Raw genomic sequence first — 22,540 nt, 5'->3', positions numbered from 1 at the left:
GGACATTTCACACATCAATGCCCGAGGCAGGATTCGAGCCTGCGACCGTAGCAGTCGCGCGGTTCCAGACTGAAGCTCCTAAAACTGCTCGGCCAGCGCGTCCAGCTAAGCTTCTAAGTCAGTGGAATCAACAGGTAACGCCATTTATATCACATACTTTCATAAAATGCGGACAGTGTATCGTGGCAGTCGACTGGGACCGTAAACATATGAGAACTTAAACTGCCCGAGGGGAGAGGAGCAATGCAGGGGCAATAAGCGTCGCCTCCCTCTCGAACGGCTGCAATGCTACGTCCGCCTTCCGTGCTTCCACGAAAGCGGAAGTGACATTCCTTTTGTTGTGGTGAGAGTTGCATTCAAATAAAAAAAAAAAAAGAAAACCATTCGACAACACAACGCAATTTGGTAGTGACTACAATGCAATTGTTTGCAGCTGTTGGCAGTGGTAGTTGAGGCCCGGCTTTTACCGGTATCTTACGCAACTACAGTTCAAAACTCTCCCCACCTAATACTGCCACGATGTCCGCATAATACTCGGAAACTCACTCGTTAAAAACTGTAGGGTACTTCCCGTTGACTTAGCATCATTAAATTTGGTAAGAAACGTTTCATAGAACAAGTAAAGGAAAACACCCGAAAATTGTTAATTTCTAGTTGTTGTTGTGGTCTTCAGTCCAGAGACTGGTCTGATGCAGCTCTCCATTCTACTCTCTCCTATGCAAGCTTCTTCATCCCCCAGTACCTACTGCAACCTACATCCTTCTGAATCTGTTTAGTGTATTCATCTCTTGGTCTCTATCACTAGATGATAGAGTTTTGTTAGGCCTGGCTCTCCCGAAGCTGTCAGTAGTTCTAATGGAATGTTGTCTACTCCCGGGGCCTTGTTTCGAATTAGGTCTTTCAGTGCTCTGTCAAACTCTTCACGCAGTATCGTATCTCCTATTTCGTCTTCATCTACATTCTCTTCCATTTCCATAATATTGTCCTCAAGAGCATCGCCCTTGTATAGACCCTCTATATACTCGTTCCACCTTTCTGCTTTCCCTTCTTTGCTTAGCACTGGGTTGCATCTGAGCTCTTGATATTCATCCAAGTGGTTCTCTTTTCTCCAAAGGTCTCTTTAATTTTCCTTTAGGCAGTATCTATCTTACCCCTAGTGATATGCGCCTCTACATCCTTACATATGTCCTCTAGCCATCCCTGCTTAGCCATTTTGTACTTCCTGTCAATCTCATTTTTGAGACGTTTGTATTCCTTTTTGCCTGCTTCATTTACTGCATTTTTGTATTTTCTCTTTTCATCAATTTCTGTTAGCCCTCGTCATTTTACCTACTTGATCCTCTGCTACCTTCACCATTTCATCTCTCAAAGCTACCCATTCTTCTTCTACTGTATTTCTTTCCCCCACTCTTGTCAATCGTTCCCTAATACTCTCCCTGAAACTCTGTACAACCTCTGGTTCTTTCAGTTTATCGACGTCCCATCTCCTGATATTCCCACCTTTTGCAGTTATGTCACACAATTTTTTTTCCCATTTGTTGTCCGTTTGTCTCTCTTTCCGTCTGTTGGCTTCTATTTCTGGAACGGATACAGGCATCAAGTCGAAATTTATGTTGACTACTAAGGTCTACGGTCGCTTGATGGGGTAAATAATTTATGCTTCCAAGCAATGCAATCAGAATACACGACCATATATGCAAACCGGCAAACTCACTCATCAAATCCTATGTGGACGTGTGGAATAGCGGCGCGGTGTAGGCGTATTGTACGGTTCGCGCGGCTTTCCCCGTTGGTGGTTCGATTCCTCCCTCGAGCATGGGTGTTGTGTTGTCCTTAGCGTAACTTAGTTTAAGTTAGATTAAGTAGTGTGTAAGCTTAGGGACCGATGACCTCAGCAGTTTGGTCCTTTAAGACCTTACCACAAATTTCCAAAGAACCTACGGGTGAATTGTCTAGCCATATGGTGCGTCATGGTGCGCCTAATGGTCTCGCGGTCAGTCTCGGCAGTGCTCGGCGTGCGTTGACGTGCACTGCGGCACTCCGCTGAGCGGTCTCGTAAACAATTGCTACTGAACGTGTATATCACGTTTCCTTGTGCAGTCACCGAACTCGTAAGTAGTAATAGTTCTTTGCATCGTTGTGGTGTTTAGTCCGTGAAGCAGACATTCTCTTTCGTATGTGTAAATCGTGTCCATGGATTCGATAAGGAAAAATACGTTGAGGTTTGCCTTTGACAAGACTATAAGGCATAAGGCTTTGAAAACTAATGACTGGCTGCGTGATAATTTCGGTATTTCTGGTCATAATGGTGAGGTAATTCAAATAGGTAATAGGAAGAACTGCGTTACTGCAAAAATAATATGACTGAAAACCCACGGCAAATTGGAATTTCGTCATTGTGATGATTCCGCCAGTATCGTTGACATAAGTAGCGTCAACACTGAACTGGAATCTGGTAAATCTTCCTCTAGAGATAGACATAAAGGACTTGACACAAGGACTTTCTAATTACGGACAGGTCAAAAGAATAGAATTCGAAAAGTGGTCTAACAGAAACGAGATCCAGTGCTACAACGGGATTATGTCCGTCAGAATGTTTTTTACGTCCGATATCCCATCCCATATTTTTGTGGAGGTTGCAAGACACGTAATATATGTTGGGCGAGATCCCACAGGTCACGTATGCAGTGAGTCAGGACGTCTTCGGGAAAACTATCCACGGCGAGTGCTAGTTCTACGAAATAATTTGAAACAGCGGACTAGATCTGAGGCACAGGAACTGATCCATACAAGTAATGCAGCGGACAACACCGAAATTTCTCCCATGTATTACACAGGTTAGACCCTTATTTTAGCTCAGGGGAACTCCCACCATTGAATAAGAGACCACAAAAAGTTAATTATGTGATAAATCAGACTAAGCTGATACTTAATGAACAGAAAGCAAATAGATGTGCCGAATAGCACAAATAATATTGGGAGGGTGGTAAATTCTAGTGAATGGGGAGTTATCACAAAGGGAGTCCCACAGGGTTCAATTTTAGGTCCTCTGGTGTTCCTTATTGAAGTGAATGTACTCCCACTTAACGTTCATCAAGTGGAAGTAGTATTTTTTGCAGATGACACGAGTGTTATAATAAATCCCATTCCAGATAAAGCAGCTGAAGATATTGTTAAGGATGTCTTTCAAAGAATTATTAAGTGGTTTTCAGATAATGGACTCTCCCTTAATTTTTGAAAAAACTCACTATATCCAGTTCTGTACAAAGAATAGAGTCATACCGACAATTGACGTAGCATGTGAACAGGCACAGTTAACAGGGTAGATTTCTGCCAATTTTTGGGTGTTCACGTTGATGACAACTTGAACTGGAAGAGGCATATTACTGAGATTCTCAAACAACTAAGTTCAGCTTCTTTCGCTCTTCGTATAATCGCTAGTCTTGGTAATAAACAGATCAGCCTCCTAACGTACTTTGCGTATTTCCACTCAATAATGTCTTATGGAATAGTTTTCTGGGGTAACTCACCACTTAGGCATAAAAAAAATGACTCTGAGCACTATGGGACTTAACTTCTGAGGTCATCAGTGACCTAGAACTTAGAACTACTTAAACCTAACTAACCTATGGAAATCACACACATCCAGGATTCGAACCTGCGACCGTAGCGGTCGCGCGGTTCCAGACTGGAGTGCCTAGAACCACTCGGCCACTTCGGCCGGCTTTAGACATAAAGTATTGAATGCACAAAAGAGAGCAGTGAGAAAATTAGTGGTGTTCATCCAAGGACGTCACGTAGGCACCTTTTCAAGGAGTTAGGTATTTTAACTGCACCGTGAGAGTACATATATTCGCTAATGAAATTCGTTACAAATAATCCTTCTCAATTCGCGAAGAACAGTGATGTTCATACGTACAACACTAGAGGGAAAAATGACCTTTCCTATCCGTTATTGAAGCTGTCAGTTGCTCAAAAAGGAGTACGTTATTCAGCAACATAAATCTTTGATCATTTGCCCAACAACATAAAGTGTGTGGCAGGTAGCAGATCAAGTTTTAAATCTAGCTTAAAATCATTTCTTTTGGACAACTCCGTCTACTCCATGGACGAGATTCTGTTTCAAAAATGGTAAAAAATGTACCTCTAAACGTAGTTGCATGCGTAGAACTAAAAATTTCGGTAATATTAATATCGACACCATATATATATATATATATATATATATATATATATATATATTGTAATCTGACTTGTTCCACATCATATCGATAAAATAATCGGTAAAATGATCTACGGAACATGATATAACTAAAACTAAAACCTAAAAATAAACGGTGAAACCGATAAAGACCATTCTGTAACTATCTTCCAAGAAAGCAGCCCCAAAGTCTATGACATTTCAATTCACTAGCAAGATAACGACATAGATAATGACAATGTAAGTTCTTCCAGTTCTCATTCAAATAAAAACAAGAAACGGCCACTAGAAGAGAGTAGTACGACCTCCGAAGAGGACCCCTAAGAGAAAACAGCACAAATACCTCCGAAACAAAAGTCTGATGATGTTACAGCGGTACACGATGGATCTAAGATGTAAACGGAAAATCATGCGGAAACATATGTTCCCCAGTCCCCGCAAGCAGACGTGGCGAACCTACTGAGGCTTCCGCAGCTGGACAGTAAACGTCAACCGATGCAGGAAGCATCATGCGAGGCGACAACACAGGAATACCTGAGTACAACCACTCCTAACGATGGACCTTCCCAACCGACGACGTATCCATGTACCAATGTTAACATCACGACATCGGCAACTACGACTCTAATCGGCACTTGATCATCGGCACTGGGCGTTGGCACAGTGGTAGTGCGTGGCATGGTCTGATGAATCCCGATACCTTCTTCATCAAGCCGATGGGAAGGCGCGTATCCGTCGTCCTCCAGAGGATGAGCTCCTTGACACTTGTACTGCGGGACGGAGACAAGATTGTGGAGGCTCCTTTATGCTCTGGGCAGCACCTGCCTGGACACCCGTGAGTCCAGTTGAGCTCGTGCAAGGCCCCATGACTGCCACGGAGTACGGTACACTGGTTGCACACCACGTACAGCCCTTCATGACGACCATGTTTCCCGACGGCAGTGGCATTTTTCAACAAAATAATGCGCTATGTCACAAGGCCAGGAATATGATGGAGTTGTTCGAGGAACACAGGGGCGAGTTCCAGTTGATATTCTGGTCCCCCCAAATCACCAGATCGGAACTCGATCCATTACATCTGGGATGTGATTGAACGTGGCGTCAGAGTACTTTGCTCTCCCCCACGGAATTTACGGGAATTGTGTGTGAAGACGTTGTGCTGGCTCCTTCCAGCGACCCACCAAGGCCACATTGCTTAGATGCCACGACGCGTAGGCGCTGTTATCCATTCCAAGAGTGAACATACCGGGTATTAGGTAGGTGGTGATAATGTTCTGGTTGATAAGTGTATATAAGCGGCAACGACACGCCCTTAAAACCTAGAAAATAACTTAATCTGTTCAAAGGACCTTGAATTGTTGGACGTCAGTATGCAATGACATAAAATAATGATTGACAACTTCAACCAATCCACTTAGTCTCAAAACGAAAATGCTTAACAGATTCTTTCTATTCATCCAAGAAGTGATCACGCCAAAGATTTCAGATGTACTTGGGTTTGATGTGAAACTCAATATTGATAAAGAATCTGTAACGGCGATACTGTACAGGAAGGGAACAGAATGAGTCGCTCAAGGGTGCCGCGGATCAGGAAGAGACATTGCTGCCCTGCTAGAAGATGTGCCCCTCCTCAACATATACGGCCCAACGGGTGCAAATGGTAGGAGAGCGAGCATTGAGTTATTTTGAGGCGCAATCGCAGTCCTAACTAATGCGCTTCGAAATATAATCTTAGGAGGAGACTTCAGTTGCATAGTAGGGAATGGATATGAGAATTCGAATTGTAGCTTCTGGCCAGGTTTAAAAACTTTAACAGATGACGTAGACCTTAAAGACACCTGGATCTATCTCTACCCGTCTGTTACACACTACACTTACGTCAGTAGGCAGTCTGCCAGTAGACTAGACAGAATTTATAGCTCCAAACGCATGTTAAATAATCTGCAACATTGTGGGATATGGCCGATCAATTTACCGACCACTGCGCTGACCATATAACCGTTACGGCCACCAGACAAAAAGATTCTGTGGGGCGTAGCGTATGGCAACTGCATGTGTCGCTACTTGACGATAATGCATTTAGGCAGGAAAGTCAAGAGATTATGAGAAAAATGTTTGATAAACGAGACAGATAACGAGAAAAAGTGCTATGGTGGACAGACTGAGCAAAGCTCCAAATAAAGGAATGCATCATCCATTTTGCACTGAATAAGTCACAATGGAGGATAAATGTTCTGGAATATTACTTTACAATTTTAAGAAAACCATATAATAAACCAGATGCTCTAGAGGCCAACCTAACTAAAATTAAATCTCAAATAAGCACGAATGCCCAGGAACTTAACCTGGTATTAATGTATGGGTTCGACATATCAATGATGTTTAAAATGAAACTGTATCCGCCTATCATATAATAAGGGAAGCAGTAGGGGGAAAACAAAAACTGATTACTGGGGTCATAGATGATGATGGAAATGAATATATTCAACAAAGCACGATGAAGGAACATGTTGTGGGATATTATAAAGACATCTACTCAGTACGGAATGTAGACGAGGCATCGGCGGATTACTTTTTGAACATTACCGCACCGTGCCTTGGCTCAAGTGATAAGGAAGAACTAATAGCTAGGATAACAAATGACGACATCAAACCAATCACCATCGACGCTTTGAAGGGGAAAACAGCTGGATAAGACAGATTGCCCATCGAATTTTACCAACAGTTTTTGGATGTCATAGAAGAGTTACTCACCGAAAGGTACAATGAACTCTTAGCAAAGAATGTCTTCCTCTCACAAGTTTCTGGGGGAATGATAGTTCTCACACCAGACAAAATATCGAGTGCCGATATTTTTATTTTATATTATATTTTTCTTCAATTTTCGATAAATATTTGAAGTTGTTCACTCGAAATAGTTGCAGAACTTAATTTTACTTTCACTATGTGAAGGAGTCTTATTACTTTTTGAGTTTTCATCACGTCCAATCTTTCTCTTTGACTGTGTGAAGCAAGTATAGAAGGCACAAAGTAGAAGTCTAAATGCACTGGGGAGGGAGGGGGGGGGTGTAGATGGAATAACAAGATATCTGATGTGGAGAAATAGCTCACCAGTTGCGTTAAAAAACGATATTTAAGGAAAACTAGTGTGCTTTTTCTTCACATCGGTATTCTTCAAAACAGTTGCGGAAACAGATGAACAATAATCTAAATGAGAAGATTGAACTTCTCGCTGGGTGGAGAAGTGTGAGTTTCTACTAACAGAAATCACACGGTTCAACTTCACCTGCAATTTTGACACTACAACTGCTAGGTCGCTGGCGTTTGCAGAAATGGAAAAACAGGGTAGTCGACATGATGTGTTACAGACAGACCCGAAGTGTGACGAAACCGAACGACGTACCCATCGGACACCTTTTACTGTGTCACGTACCTGCAGTTACGATTGTTAGCAAAGTGGATATCGCCAAAAACGAACGTGCATCGTTTTCCTTTCAATTCTTGTTCTAAGGGGATAAGCTGACTGCTAGCATGTTGATGTACAGACTACCAAATAATAAATCGATACTTAAATATACAGCTCTAAAACTGGCAATATATTTACAATATGCAGCTGATACTTTTTTGGTCGGTATGTCGACTTATTTATTTATTTTTGCCAGTATGTCGCTATCGACAATTTTTTCGACATATAGAGGACGTGTCTAGATATTTTTTAAATATCGATATATATGGGACTGTTGATATTTTTAAAAGTATCGACAGTCCTAGTTTGAAGGACGAGTATACTTTAACAGTAGAAAGACCGAGGGCCAAAGTGGCCCGTTTTCGAACTTTTCACTAGTTTTCTGAGATAATCGTAAACTAGACTGACTTGATATTTGGTGACTTTTCATCAAGTATATGAAATACTGACCATCGTTTTTTTGGAGTGTGCTTTTTTTACTCGGTTGTGACATATGATGCTTACAACCTAGAAGGACAAGAATGCCATTCAATTCAGCGCTGATTGATGGTTATATGAAGCAAGTATTTCAGTTATTGTCTTTTGTGATGGTATCTGATAGTCGTCCCATCAGTCATGAGCTATGAATACATGAAGCGACAGACAGACGCTGAAATACTGGAAGAACGGAGAAAATAGGAGATGAAAACTCATATGAAGAATATGAGTTTTCTGTCACCGATCAGGACAATGAAGAAAGTGATTAGTGCAACGAAAGTGATGATATAAACACGGTCCAGAATACTTTTCCGCCAAATTTAGGGAACAATGTAGCTGCTATATCCGGCATGACATCCGATGTTCCATATTCTATATGAGTTGATACCTCCGGAAGTCAGTCAGAAACTGCCACTGGGCTACCAAAAACTACTGGATAAAAAAGAAACATCAAAAGATGAGACTGTGCGGAAAATTAAGCCAGTGGGTTCTAATATAGGTCAATAATATTTCTATTCTTTATGTAGACTTTTAGTTTGTAAAATTACAATAAAAAACAAAGACAATGAAAAGCTTCTATAATAAATAATATTATCTAATTTAGCATGCTATTGTACAACGAAATATGATATCACGCAATACAACAAAAGATATATAATATTAGTGCATTACACGTTATGAAAAATAGTCATTTTTTCATGTGTTTTCAGGTAGCCTGCAAAATTCGTAACAGTTTGCAGGACAGCGCAGCACCAACATCGTACGCTAAAAGGAAAATCCAAAGTGGGAAACTTCTTACTGTTAGTTTACAATGCTTCCATGATGCGCCACAGCAATCACTGCACTGAAGCAGGATGATTACTGGACAGTAGATATTGAAGAATTGGATGCTTTTGTCGCCATGTTGTATGCAAGAGGAGTGTTTAGGGCAGTAAATTCTTCTCTCAAGCCGGCCGCGGTGGTCTCGCGGTTCTAGGCGCGCAGTCCGGAATCGCGCGACTGCTACGGTCGCAGGTTCGAATCCTGCCTCGGGCATGGATGTGTGTGATGTCCTTAGGTTAGTTCGGTTTAAGTAGTTCTAAGTTCTAGGGGACTGATGACCTCAGAAGTTAAGTCCCATAGTGCTCAGAGCCATTTTTGAATCTTCTCTCAAAATCCTATGTTCAGCAGTATGGGGTCCTCCGTTTTTCAGACAAACTGTGAGGCGAAAGGGAGTTATCGAAATAATGAAGCATATATGGTCTAACACCACACATACTAGGTATGAACGCCTCGAAACTGACAAATATGATCTTGCCTCAGATATCTGGAATGCTATCATGGAAAACAGTGTGTCTTGCTATTAAGCAGAACCATGCCTTTCAATTGATAAACAACTTTTACTGTCTAAAACAAGATGCTCATTCACACAGTATATTGCAATCAAGCACCACAAGTTTGGTATAAAATTCTGGTTACTTGTATATGCTTCTAGTGAATATATACTGGATGGATTCACATTCACCGCTGTTGATCCCCTTCGACCAGCTGACCCAGGAACAGGTGAAAATGTTGTTAATAGGTTTATGGAACCATACTTAGGCGAAAGGTTGATGTCACTGCAGACAGTTACTTTATTTCACTAAGCCTTGCATCCACAGCTTTAGTAGATACCTTTAACCGTAATCGAAAGGAATGCCTCCTACTGGAGAGACCGGAAAACAACCATTCCACTCGACTATTGTGTGTAAAAATGATGATGGAACAGCCTTAACCGTTTATCTAAGGAAAAACAAATAACAATGTTTTGTTACTGAAGTCACTTCACTCTCATGTTTCTCTGTCAGAAAGTCAGAAAAAGACTCATGGAACACTGCAGGTTTACAGTGACACAAAATTTGTGGTCGATTTTGTGGATCAAGGATGTATTCCACAACATCCGGTACAAGACATTGGCCAATGCATGTATTTTACAACATACTTGATTTGGCTGCCAAAAATTCCTGAGTGTTGTATAAGGAAGTGACTGGTAAAAGACTTAACAGGCAGAAGTATATTTTCAATTTGTGTGAAGAACTTCGAGTGCAGCAAGTAGAGGGAAGTGCCTCGTGCAAAGGAAATCATGCCGCTACTGTTTGTTTGGTTGTGAGAAAGCAGTATGTGGCAAAGGTGAGAAGCAAAGACGAGTGTGGTGCGACAATAAACAGCACTGAGCTCAGTGGATATATATATATATATATATATATATATATATATATATATATATATATATATATATATATATATATATATATATATGCGGATCAACAAAACTATATACGCGTGTTGTATTCCATTATTTGTCACAATCTGACGGCACAAACAAAAACAAGCTGACATAAGCAATATAAGCGATAAAGAAGCATGGTGCCAATTTGGCCCTAGCGGTCCTTATAGGAAGGAGCCTGCATGCCTCCAAGTGTTAAGAATAACGTCGCTTGCCTGTTTGTGAAACATTTGGCACCTTCTGTGTATTTCAGCCATTATACGAAAACTCACAGTACATGCAGAAATCAGTCAATCGTCGTTTCACGCACATAAAACACCATAGAACGCTCAAATTTGACGGAAGTTTACACGGTACGTGACGCAGAAACAGAACGAGCGCTGATTGGCTACTTGCGCAGCTGTGACTGCGCGTTCCCGGCCCAGAGACCGTAAACCCTGTCATAGACATAAGCTTCATTGTTCCAAGGATCGTATAAGGAATTTCGACAGTGTACAGCCTACAGCTCATTGTTGACAGCCAACTGAATTAGTCCGTGTGTCGACTGCGATTGAAAATCAAGAAAACCGACTTTCGTGGTTTTATTAAACATTTTCAGTTCAAGGGTTGGACTGCAGCACGAATCAGTACGAAATAGCATGTAGTTCATGAGTATTCTGCAACATCACTGAAGGCCATTTACCTTTGGGTGATGAATTTATACGTGGTCGGACAGGCACCGAAAACGAAGCGCTTCGGTCGTCCAATTGAGGTCACTACAATGGAAACAATTGACGAAATCCATGATATGACCTCCAAATAAAAATCCATGAGACTGCTGAGACTATAAGCATCTCAACTGAGCAAGTGCGTAAATACTGCATAGAGAATTGACTATAAAGAAGCAGCGTGCGAGGTTGGTGCCCCGATTGCTCGCAGACGACCAAAAGCTCGTCCTACACAACATTTCAACACAGTGTCTCGCAATGTTTAATTAATAACAATCCGAAAGCCTTTTTTCATCGATTTGTGACCGCTGATTTATCATTACACAACGGATTCAAAACAGTGGAACTGGTGAAAGCGCAGGGAAGAAGGCAAACACCATTTTGTCAGCTGGTAAGGTGATGGCGACAGTTTTATGGGATTCCGAAGGAATAATCCTCATAGATTACTTCTAAAAAGCAGAACCCTAACTGGACCCCATTATGCTTCACTGCTGGGTCGTTTGAAACTTATGCTGGCTGAAAGAAAGACCAAAAAATGGTTCAAATGGCTCTGAGGACTATGCGACTTAACTTCTGAGGTCATCAGTCCCCTAGAACTTAGAACTACTTAAACCTAACTAACCTAAGGACATCACACATATCCATGCCCGAGGCAGGATTCGAACCTGCGACCGTAACGGTCGCGCGGTTCCAGACTGTAGCGCCTAGAACCGCTCGGCCACTCCGGCCGAAGAAAGAAAGACCAAGATTAGCACACAAAAAAGTGCTCTTTCACCTGGATAATGCACGAAATCACACATCAGTGATTACAAGGGCGAAAGTGCATGAACTGGACTCAGAATTGGTTCCTCATGCACCCACTTCACCAGGCTTAGCACCAAGTGACTTCTTCCTCTTCTCTAACTTGAAAGTTTGGCTTTTTGGGAGGAAATTTTCATCAAATGAGGAAGTGATAGTTGCAGTCAACCAGTAATCTGCAGAGTTTGACACAACCTGTTTTTTTTTTATTAGTACGATGTGGCTTTCTTTAGAGAGTAATGGCTGCTTTTCCTGTAAAGCACGGATCAAGGGGCAGGGTATGAAACACACCCCGCAGTAAATAGATTAAAACTGCAGCACTGTGGCTAACTTCTATTGTGCCGTGTCCAAAAGATTCTGAAATCACAGCACTCTGGCTGTCTACGCTGTCAACACTCGGTACGCACGCAGGCCTCCGTCTCCACGTGGCCTACCACAATTGTTTTACAGAGGCTGGATCCAGGCAGTCTGCTCGCGGGGAATTCGCGAACAATCTGATCAAATCAGTTAAAATCACAGCATAATGCCCAGTAAAAATACAACAGCAGCGTATCCGTCAAATGTGCGCAAAAAGTGCGCTGTATAGAACCGACCTGCCTGTCTCTTTTTTTTTTTTTATTAGTTTTTTTTTCACTCGTACTTGCTAACCAGCACTTTTTTTTGACCCCCAATTCCGGTTCGCAACGTAACAGAGTGATGGGCAGTTTATGAGGCTAATTGGTGCGGCCGTTTCTCGCTGGTTTATCAGCGTATATGTTTGTTAATTGAAACCTTTTAAACGCTGCCCTAATTGCCGGCAGAGCTCCCCAGGTGAGTCCCGGCGGATATATACATATATATACGGATGAGCAGACCGGCGCACGCGCAGCCCGCCCGGGGGCCACCGGATGGCCTGCTGTCAGACAAACCATCCGGAAAATTACGTAATTACCCATAACGTCATTAACCAATATTGTGTAGTATTGCTGCCTCGTCAAAATGCCCATCCCGTTCTTCCCGTGTCTCCATTCCCCTCCCCGTTATCTCTCTCTCTCTGTCTCCCTCTCACCACCTGCTCTTTGTCTCTGTTTGCCTCCTTTTTATTTGCGGTCTCGCTCGTCCCCAACGTCGCTCTCTACTTCTCTCTCTCTCTCTCCCTCTCTCCAATATAGAGCCAAATAGCAGAAGAGCAGCATAGTTAAAAATAGAGAGGACATTATTGACAGCCAACGCCGAGTCCGCACCGCTGGCAGTTACCTAATTCTATGCGTCCCCAACCCCTTCCCTTCCCCCTCTGCTCCCCAGTGAAATTACCCCAATGACGCGGAAGAAACGGGGCCAAAAATAACTAATTATCAATGCAGTCATTAATTCATTTCGGCCCGTGTGCTAGCGCGTTCACTGATTTGAGCCACAGGACTGGGGGTTGGGGGTTGTAGCCTGAAGGGTTGGGGGAGGGGAAGGGGAGAGAGTGTAGTTAGGCTGTGGTGCTGTACCGTTACTGCCCATCTGAGCTAGCCCCAGACCCAGACTTTTCCTATGAATTTTGTATGTTAACGCTTATTACAGGCCATAAAGCGTTAATTGAACTATTCACACTAACTGCACGCGTTACAAAACATTAGTGGCCAGGTGTGAGAGGAGGGAAAATGGGGGGAGGCAACGAGTGGCGGGGGAGGGGGAAGGGAGGGGGTAGAGACACACAGCTCGTTCGCTCGGGGTTGTACAGCGACCCTATGTGTCAGCGCACGTATGGCCTGATAATCCCAGCCAGCCTCATTAATAGTGCAGCTCGCCCGGCTTGCGCGCGGGGTCTGAAATATGGAGTATCTTACACATGCGGCTGCCGCTCGCGCACGCGATATTCGCCTAACAAGCTCTGGCGGGCTATTCGCAGCACGGCGTTGCGGCCTGTCTCGTCGCAGCTCGCAGCGCCGAGTGTCAAGTGGAGCGCCGCCGAACTACGGCCGTGGCGCTGGCGGCGCGGCAGTCCGCCCGCCAAACGCTCGCTTTTTGTTTGTTAACAGCCAGCACGCAAGGAACGGCGCGAATTTTTAATTTTCCCGCGTAGCATTTTAGAGCAGCTTTGCACCTCCGATGTTAACTGGACTACCTGGGCGCTGGTTTTGCATTTGGCACTGTTTCCGACTCCTGTTTTCGTCGTGCGCCGTATAAATACTGAATGTCTGGCCGAATTCGATAGCGGTTGGCCCGTTCACGTTTGCTGCTGTGAATGTGCAATGGGTCCCCAATTCTCGCGAAGGTCTAACCGAAACATCTCTTAAGCTTACCTGTGATGCGATCAGTGGGAATAGTTAAACAATGAAGTGAGTTTTCGCAACTAGCAGCGCCGAAAACCTTTGGGATGAAATGGGTTGGACACATACAGGCAATGATGAAACTGAGCCAGCCATTAATATCGCGCATTTCTCGCCTAAAATGTAGACCAAATGGCGTTATTTTGACTAAGGATCTGTTTGTTTACAGTTCAGTATCAAACACTGATAAAGTGCACTGAAATGCTTTACAAATGTGTACCGGAATAATGAGATATATTTCAAATAAAGTTTCGCTTGTCATTCACTTGAACGGCCTTTATACCTTCAGTGCAAATACCAACAATAGAAGGTGAAGCATTTAGAATGCCAACCACTCGCGGTGGCGTAACAGCAGGAAAATTATCAAACAAACATCTGCCGAAGAACCCGAGACAAAAGCCAACAGGCAGTTTGTTCAGCGCACATATCTGACTATAAAATTCATATTTCACCACAGACAGTTCACAGAAAAAGAATCAAATAATGGAGTACGCAACTGTGAAAGCGGTTTCTAACGTAACGACATTGGCTAAAAAAATACAGTAATACGTGGTGACATCCAGTAGTTCCCGAAATACATTGATTTAACTTAGTGCATATATTTAGTAGGTCTTATTCTGCACTAGTCTACCGGACGGGAGGCCCTAGTCACACGACATTTACATTTACCTTAAAAGTAGCCCCTTTGAAACGGAAGCACCGATGCCAACGTTTCTACCTTTGTTGAAAACGCCGTAGAAGTCTTGCTTCGTTAGGGTGTTTAGAAATCTCTGCGATTCCTCCACTAAGCCAAAAATTAATAAAATAAAAACCGAAATGAAAAGTGGTATCAATTGAAACACCTAACCCTACTAAAATAAATACAAACTCTCTCTCTCTCTCTCTCTCACACACATACACACACACACACACACACACACACACACATTTAATCGTTGGCAATATCATTCAACAGTTGGCAACACATTCAACAGTTGACACCATCAAAAACATAACACGATGTAATCGAGTGTTCATTTCCTAGTGCTGTGCAAACCCAGCAAAAGAGCAGATGCAGAACCGCATCGATGAAATTTCCAAGTAGAATTTTAAACTATTTTTACATCGTAGGAAACCACAAAACGCAAGAACTGTTTATATCCTGAATGTACAAAACGTAAAATAAAATAGTATAGACACAGATATGTAGATATATACATTTAACAACACTGATGATGTCCTTCAAATAATAAAGAAGAAACACATACGACATGAATATGACACATATGAAATGAATAAAGAGGACATGCCTTCTTTTTTGTAATTTGTCTGAGTCCGGCATGCATTTTTAAATTTCGTAAAATGTCTGGCATTTTATTCTATACGAATTTAATATTTGAAACGTTTTGATTAATTTCCTAGTAATTCTCTTCAGTATCCCTCCTATTACAAAATACGATTTTGATTGTCTTAGGCCGGCCGGTGTGGCCGAGCGGTTCTTGGCGCTTCAGTTTGGAACCGCGCGACCGCTACGGTCGCAGGTTCAAATCCTGCCTCGGGCATGGATGTGTGTTATGTCCTTAGGTTAGTTAGGTTTAATTAGTTCTCAGTTCTAGGGGACTGATGTCCTCCGATGTTAAGTCCCATAGTGCTCAGAGCCATTTGAACCATTTTTTTACTGTCTTCGCAATGTCTAATCATTTCAATTTGAAAAGAATGTGATATAGTAAGGATTCCTTAGACGCGAAAGAAACGTTTCCAAGGGATATGTTGTTTACATCAAAGATATTATTCATTGTTATACAGTTGGAGTGAGATTGTTGATCGAAAAGTAAATGTTTTACTGTCGTGTTTCCTTCAATTGGCTACAGTTTTCTGAAAGTAACACAGATTTCAGATTCCCCGAGTAAAATTACAATTAGCTTGTTGGCACTGAATAGTGAACTGTGTACCGACTCCATTGAATATTTTCTAAGCCTGCAGTTACTAAATTTAGGGAATTAAACTGTCTTCAGAGCCGTTGGGTACCGCTTCTAACGGCCGAAAGAAGGCGAAGTGTAAATTTTCAGACAAACTGACGCAAAAAAAATCCTTATTCGAAATAAGAGCGTTGTGAACATGGGGAAAAATGTGAAGGCTGTGAGGAAAGTGGTGGAGAAGCGGGAGGTGGAATCTTGAGAGACGTGCGAGTAGTGAAAAACACAGTAAAAGAGAATGAGTAGTAATTTATTATTTAAAACGTCATTTTTAGTGTGGAAGGGTAACCAGCTCAGCAGGAAGTCTGTACTGTAGAGGCGACTATGGCATTTCACACTGAGTGCTGACATCAGTGTTTTGAATCAATGGACTTTACTTCAAAATAAAAGAAAATATTATTTTCGGACTCTCAGGTTACGTATACCACTGACTGTGGTAGGACAAGAGGATAAGCAATAATAAATTTCCTACTTGCTGCTCATCCTGGTGAGTTACTGAAGCGTTTAACGAAGCTATATCGTACTTCGATTTGGCTAGTGATACGAATAACAATTGGCCTCTTAAATTATTTCCTGTAATTATACAGGGTTTTGGTTGGAAGAGTAATGGTATTCAGACGAAAAATCCTTTAATTACACACTTGTGCTACTAAAAAACCAGCAACAATATGTGAGCACATTCCTGAGATCTTAGAGAGGTATAAAATTTCCCTAAAATGCATTGCAATCCTTGGAGATAACAGCTCTATGATCTTCGACCATAAGAGAATAACATGTTTTCATCACTGAACTGTAACTTTATTAAAAACCTGAAATGAGTTAGATGTCCAGCAAGATAGCAAGATGGCAATACTTTATTGTTCTACAAAGAAAGGACAGTTCTGAAGATTTTCAGGTACTTTATAGAAAAAAAGGAATTTAAGGAGTTGTGTAATTTTCTTCATTTCACTCACCAGAAGCTTTTGAGTTAATTTTTTGTTTTGTTTAAATCATATTTTTCCTCCCAACCAGGTAAGTCTGTATCACTACAGATAATACAATCATTCTCTGAAAACGAGTTCACTGGACTGTATCTCCGGTTCCTTCACTTCAGTACGTTTGTATTCCAATCCAATATATCAGCAGTGGAAAGAGAAAATAATTCTGTTATGAAAGTACATGTCACAGTTTTGTCCCTTCTTGTTTCTCTAAACGATAGTCTGCAATAGGAGTTCCTTTCACCTAAAGTACGACAGTCATTGAACCGAATCTCGATTTCAAAAGGAATTAAACGTTTTTGGGAAAATGTGCATAATTTATACGCTACTTGAACTCATTGTTATCGAATTAAATGGTCCAAATGTATGAAAGAGGTTAATCTGTATGATAAAAATCTGAAAAAATTACAAATCTTAAGCCTTATTATACCGCAAGATGGACAGTGAAAAGAGTGCTTGAGCAACAAGCCACATAATGGTAGGCGAAGAGTAAATGTAGTGAGAACTGTTCTGCGCTGCTGCACAAACCAGATACACATCACTTAGCATATGCAACTTTCTGTACTTATTAAAACTTCGTTAGCATACGTTGCGTCGCATTTCGTTATCCTGCCGCAGGTCAAAGCGCGGAATGTATGCCGCCACATTCGAGGAAAATAATCACTTTGCATCTCGACAATCGATATCCGTGTTCGACGATCAGGCTCTCACTCAAAACATTAACATTCTACCGCAGACACTATTATTTAGTCTTTGAATTTTCCCTCGTTAACGAAATACTAGATCGCAATTGCATAACAAATTTAGAGTAAGAATTACTGAATTTTCTCATGTTGAGAAATGAGAAGGAATGATTCGTTTTAATTGGTAAAAAGCTTTCTACAGCGAAGTTCGCATAAAATACTTCTTTATTATCGACAACCAGTTTCAACAGACTTCGTTGTCACCTTCTGGTCTTTGACTTAGTGCATGTGCACGGAATATAATGTAGTGTCACCGCCAGACACCAAACTTGCTAGGTGGTAGCCTTTAAATCGACTGCGGTCCGTTAGTTTACGTCGGACCCGCGTGTCGCCACTATCAGTGATTGTAGACCGAGCGCCGCCACACGGCAGGTCTAGTCTAGACTCCCTAGCACTCGCCCCAGTCGTACAGCTGACTTTGCTAGCGGTGGTTCACTGTCTGCATACGCTCTCATTTGCAGAGACGACAGTTTAGCATGGCCGTCAGCTACGTCATTTGCTGCGACCTAGCAAGGCGCCATATTCATCTTCAAGAATGTATTCTGAACAGATAATATTGTGAATCGTGTACCGTCAAGAGCGACGTTCATCATTAATGGATTAAAGTTAAGTATCAAACTAGTTACGTCCGCTTTCTGAATTCTAATTCCTTGTCTTGTTCCAGGCCTCACGTCAGTATAGTTCTTCCCTCCTCACGCCAGCCTGCGTGAGCTAAAACGCGTGCATTTCGGCCTCCACTAGTAACACGGTGTTGGCTCTTCTGCCAACACAACATATACAGTGTCTTTTGTCATGATTTATGACGTAATATTTGAGTAAAAGTTTTTTTGTGTGACATTCCAAGAAACGGAAATGGAAATTACACATTTACATATCTTCATAAATGGTCTAACAAAACGAGTTCAGCTTGAGTTGAAACCCCCTGACGAGTTGTCATGTTAATGGATAAAATGTAGCACAGTATACAAAGGTTTGTCAGAAATTAAACACTTACAATCAAAAAGCACGCTCTGCACGTAGCTACACATAGTGCACGTTGTGCACAAAGATGAGTTTTAGTATTTATTCTGCAACAGTTTATTTCACCACGAAAGATGCTCGATGACCGAACGAAACATGATGCTTTGCAAGTCACTGAACACGACGGGCACCATAAAAGAAAGTGGGGCTGTGTTACGGCACTACCGTGATAGGAGCACAAGCAACAGAAATTGTAGTATACAGTCCCAGCTGTGACGGTACGGGGAGCAGGGAATGGGGGGGGGGGGGGGCGCTGCGGGGTGTGGGCGCACGTTCAAATTACAGTGTATACAGAACATTTACACACAATGAAATTTGAATAAGCAATGAAGTACGTTGGGGGTGGGCGGCGGGGAGGTGGGATGGTTTGGAGGGGGGGGGGGGGGAAGGATTGGCTACATGTACCATGGATACTGACAAACTGGAACTTGCATTACATAGATTCATTAGATACCATCAATCTACAAAGTATGTATTATCATCCATTATAAAAAAGAAACATTGACATATAGTTATACACAATGGCTAGGTTTAACAGCACAGAACGAATATGGAGGGTGTTCGTAAATTATCTTTACAACTTAAGACCTTAATACCTTTAAAACTGCAGGGCGAAGCAACTAAAATTTGCACCACACTATTGCGGAAAGGGAAAGTGCTATTGATGTGCGATTTTCACAAAATGGATTTGTAGCCAGGGGCTTGTATTGTTAACCAATAAACAGATTGTAATAATACATAGAAAGTGTATTTTTGTACAAACAAACACATTTTTAAATGTAACAATGCCTATTGACGTCAACAAACTAAAATTAGGGTAAACGCAATGTCAGTATTATTTGTTGTAGGAGTCTAGTGCGAATAGTTTACGAGATAACGTATTTTGAAAGGTTCCCACATCGATAATTGTACAATATTTGTGGTAGCACGCAGAATAATACAAGTGCATACACCAGTTATGTGTATTCTGACCAACAACGAGGGAAGTAACCATCACAGGTTGTGTTCAAAATGACCACCAGCGGCGGTCCAGTCTGACATGGAACGACTGCTGTGCAAGGGCTGCCATTTCATAGGATATTCCCGAGGAGGCTGCAGTATTACGTCGGTCCATATTATCGGGAGTAGTGGTATGTCCTTGTAGACTGCGTCTTTCAGCTTTTTTTTTTAAAAAAAAACGATTTTTCTTGGTCTGTAGAGGAACGTCTTCTAGGAAGACGGTATGCTAGGAGGCTGCGACACTTGTGCCCATTCAGTATTCCGTCTATGAAACACGGACCTATGAGCTACTGGTTTACTATCCTACACCACACGTTTATATGAGGGGCGTTTGAAAAGTACGTGTCAAGTCGGAGAGATGGCACCGCCGGCGTGTATCGAGGTCATGTTTAGTTAGTAGCATCTTTGGAAAGAACTCACAGCAAGTTTCAGCCATATTGGTCTATTTATTCGTGTTTGGCATTGGTGTGAATCAAGGATGTCGAGTGATTGTCAAAAATGGACGAAGAAGAATTTCGTGTGGTGATTAACATTTCTTTATGAAAAGCAAAACGCCTCAGGAGGCTAAAGAGAAGCTTGATAAACATTACGGTGACTCTGCACCTTCGATTAGAACAGTTTATAAGTAGTTTCAAAATTTTCGGAGTGGCCACCAAGGGAGAATCTGCACCAAAAAAGGCGAAGACCAGTCCTTCGGCCGGAAAGGTTATGGCGACTGTCTTTTGGGATTCGCAAGGGATAATCCTCATCAACAATCTGGAAAAGGGAAAAAACTATTATAGGTGCACATTATTCATCGTTATTGGACCGTTTGAAAACCGAACTGCAAGAAAAACACCGGCGATTGGATCGCAAAAAGTCCTTTTCCATCTCGACAATGCACCAGCACACACTTCAGCAGTTGTGGTCGCAAAATTAATGGAAATAGAATTCCAACTCGTTTCACAAAACCCCTATTCTCCAGACTTGGCTCCCTCGGACTACTGTTTGTTCCCCAAATTGAAGAAATGGCTGACGGGAGAAAGATTTTATTCAAACGAGGAGGTGATGGCAGCAATTAATAGCTATTTTGCAGATTTGTGTAATTCCTATTATTCGGAAGGAATCAACAAATTAGAACAGCGTTGGACGAGGTGTGTAAGTCTAAAAGGAAACTATGTCGAAAAATAAAAAAGGTTTATTGCAAAGACGTAAGTAGTTTTTATTTTTGCACGGACTTTTCAAACACCCCTCGTACTCCATGGACGTTGACGTTCCACCTGACGAAGGCAACTGGGACTGTCGACACACTAATAATGCGACTTTTTCACGCGATTGAGAGGGGGCTAATGTACGGATCAACAGCAACAGGAGCAAGAACATTAATTTACCCCTCTTCTATCGTCACCTGTTTTCTTCTGTCCCATTGTGTACATCTACATCTAAAATCTGTTTAGGTGCTACACTACCACTTTCAGGTATCCGGTTGAAGTTGTTGATAAATAATGGCCGAGATGTTGACGTCTATTGGGACATCTTGCCGTATACACTTCACAAAAACTAACTGCATTCTTCCTACACTGTTCATACACCATGAGCATGTCAGCCTTTTCTACATTGCAAATCCAATTGTCCACTTACGACCTACTGTTTGCACTTTCGCACACTAACTGACTAGCAAGTCGCAATGCACTCAAGGAACACATAAGCACACTTTAAGCAAAAATAACATCAGCGTTCCCAGCAAAACACCCCGGATTAAATGGCACAAACAAGTGTTGGTGTGGATACTTTTCAAAATACCATATCTCGTAAATGACACAACAAACACCACTTGCATTCTAATTTACCCTACACTTAGTTTGTTAAAGTCAATAGGCATTGCTCCACTTAAAAAGTGTATGTTTGCAAATAAATACAAAATCTGTTTATTGGCTAACAATACAAGCCCCTGCCTATCAATCCATTCCGTGGAAACTACACATCATTAACACTTTCCATTTCCGCGAGTTTTAGGTGAGTCACACTGTATACTAGATGTCAACAAATGATTTTCAACATCTGATAAGGTAACTACACTACTGGCCATTAAAATTGCTACACCACAAAGATGACGTGCAACAGACGCGAAATATAACAGACAGGAAGAAGATGCTGTGATATGCAAATGATTAGTTTTTCAGAGCATTCACACACGATTGGCGCCGATGGCGACACCTGCATCTTGCTGACATGAGGAAAGTTTCCAACCGATTTCTCATACACAAACAGCAGTTGACCGACGTTGCCTGGTGAAACGTTATTGTGGCGCCTTGTGTAAGGGGGAGAAATGCGTACCACCATGTTTCCGACTTTGATAAAGGTCGTATTGTAGCCGATCGCGATAGCGGTTTATCGTATCGCGACATTGCTGCTCGCGTTGGTCGAGATCCAATGACTGTTAGCAGAATACGGAATCGGTGGGTTCAGGAGGGTAATAAGGAACGCCGTTCTGGATCTCAATGGCCTCGTATCACTACCAGTCGAGATGACTGGCATCTTATCCGCATGGCTGTAACGGATCGTGCAGCCGCGTCTCGATCCCTGAGTCAACAGATGGGGACGTTTGCAAGACAACAACCATTTGCACGAACAGTTCGACGACGTTTGCAGCAGCATGGACTATCAGCTCTGAGA

This window comes from Schistocerca nitens, chromosome 6 (assembly GCF_023898315.1).
Source record: "Schistocerca nitens isolate TAMUIC-IGC-003100 chromosome 6, iqSchNite1.1, whole genome shotgun sequence".
NCBI lineage: Eukaryota > Metazoa > Arthropoda > Insecta > Orthoptera > Acrididae > Schistocerca > Schistocerca nitens.
The sequence above is the reverse complement of the archived record's forward strand: the minus strand, read 5'-3'. Positions refer to the sequence as shown.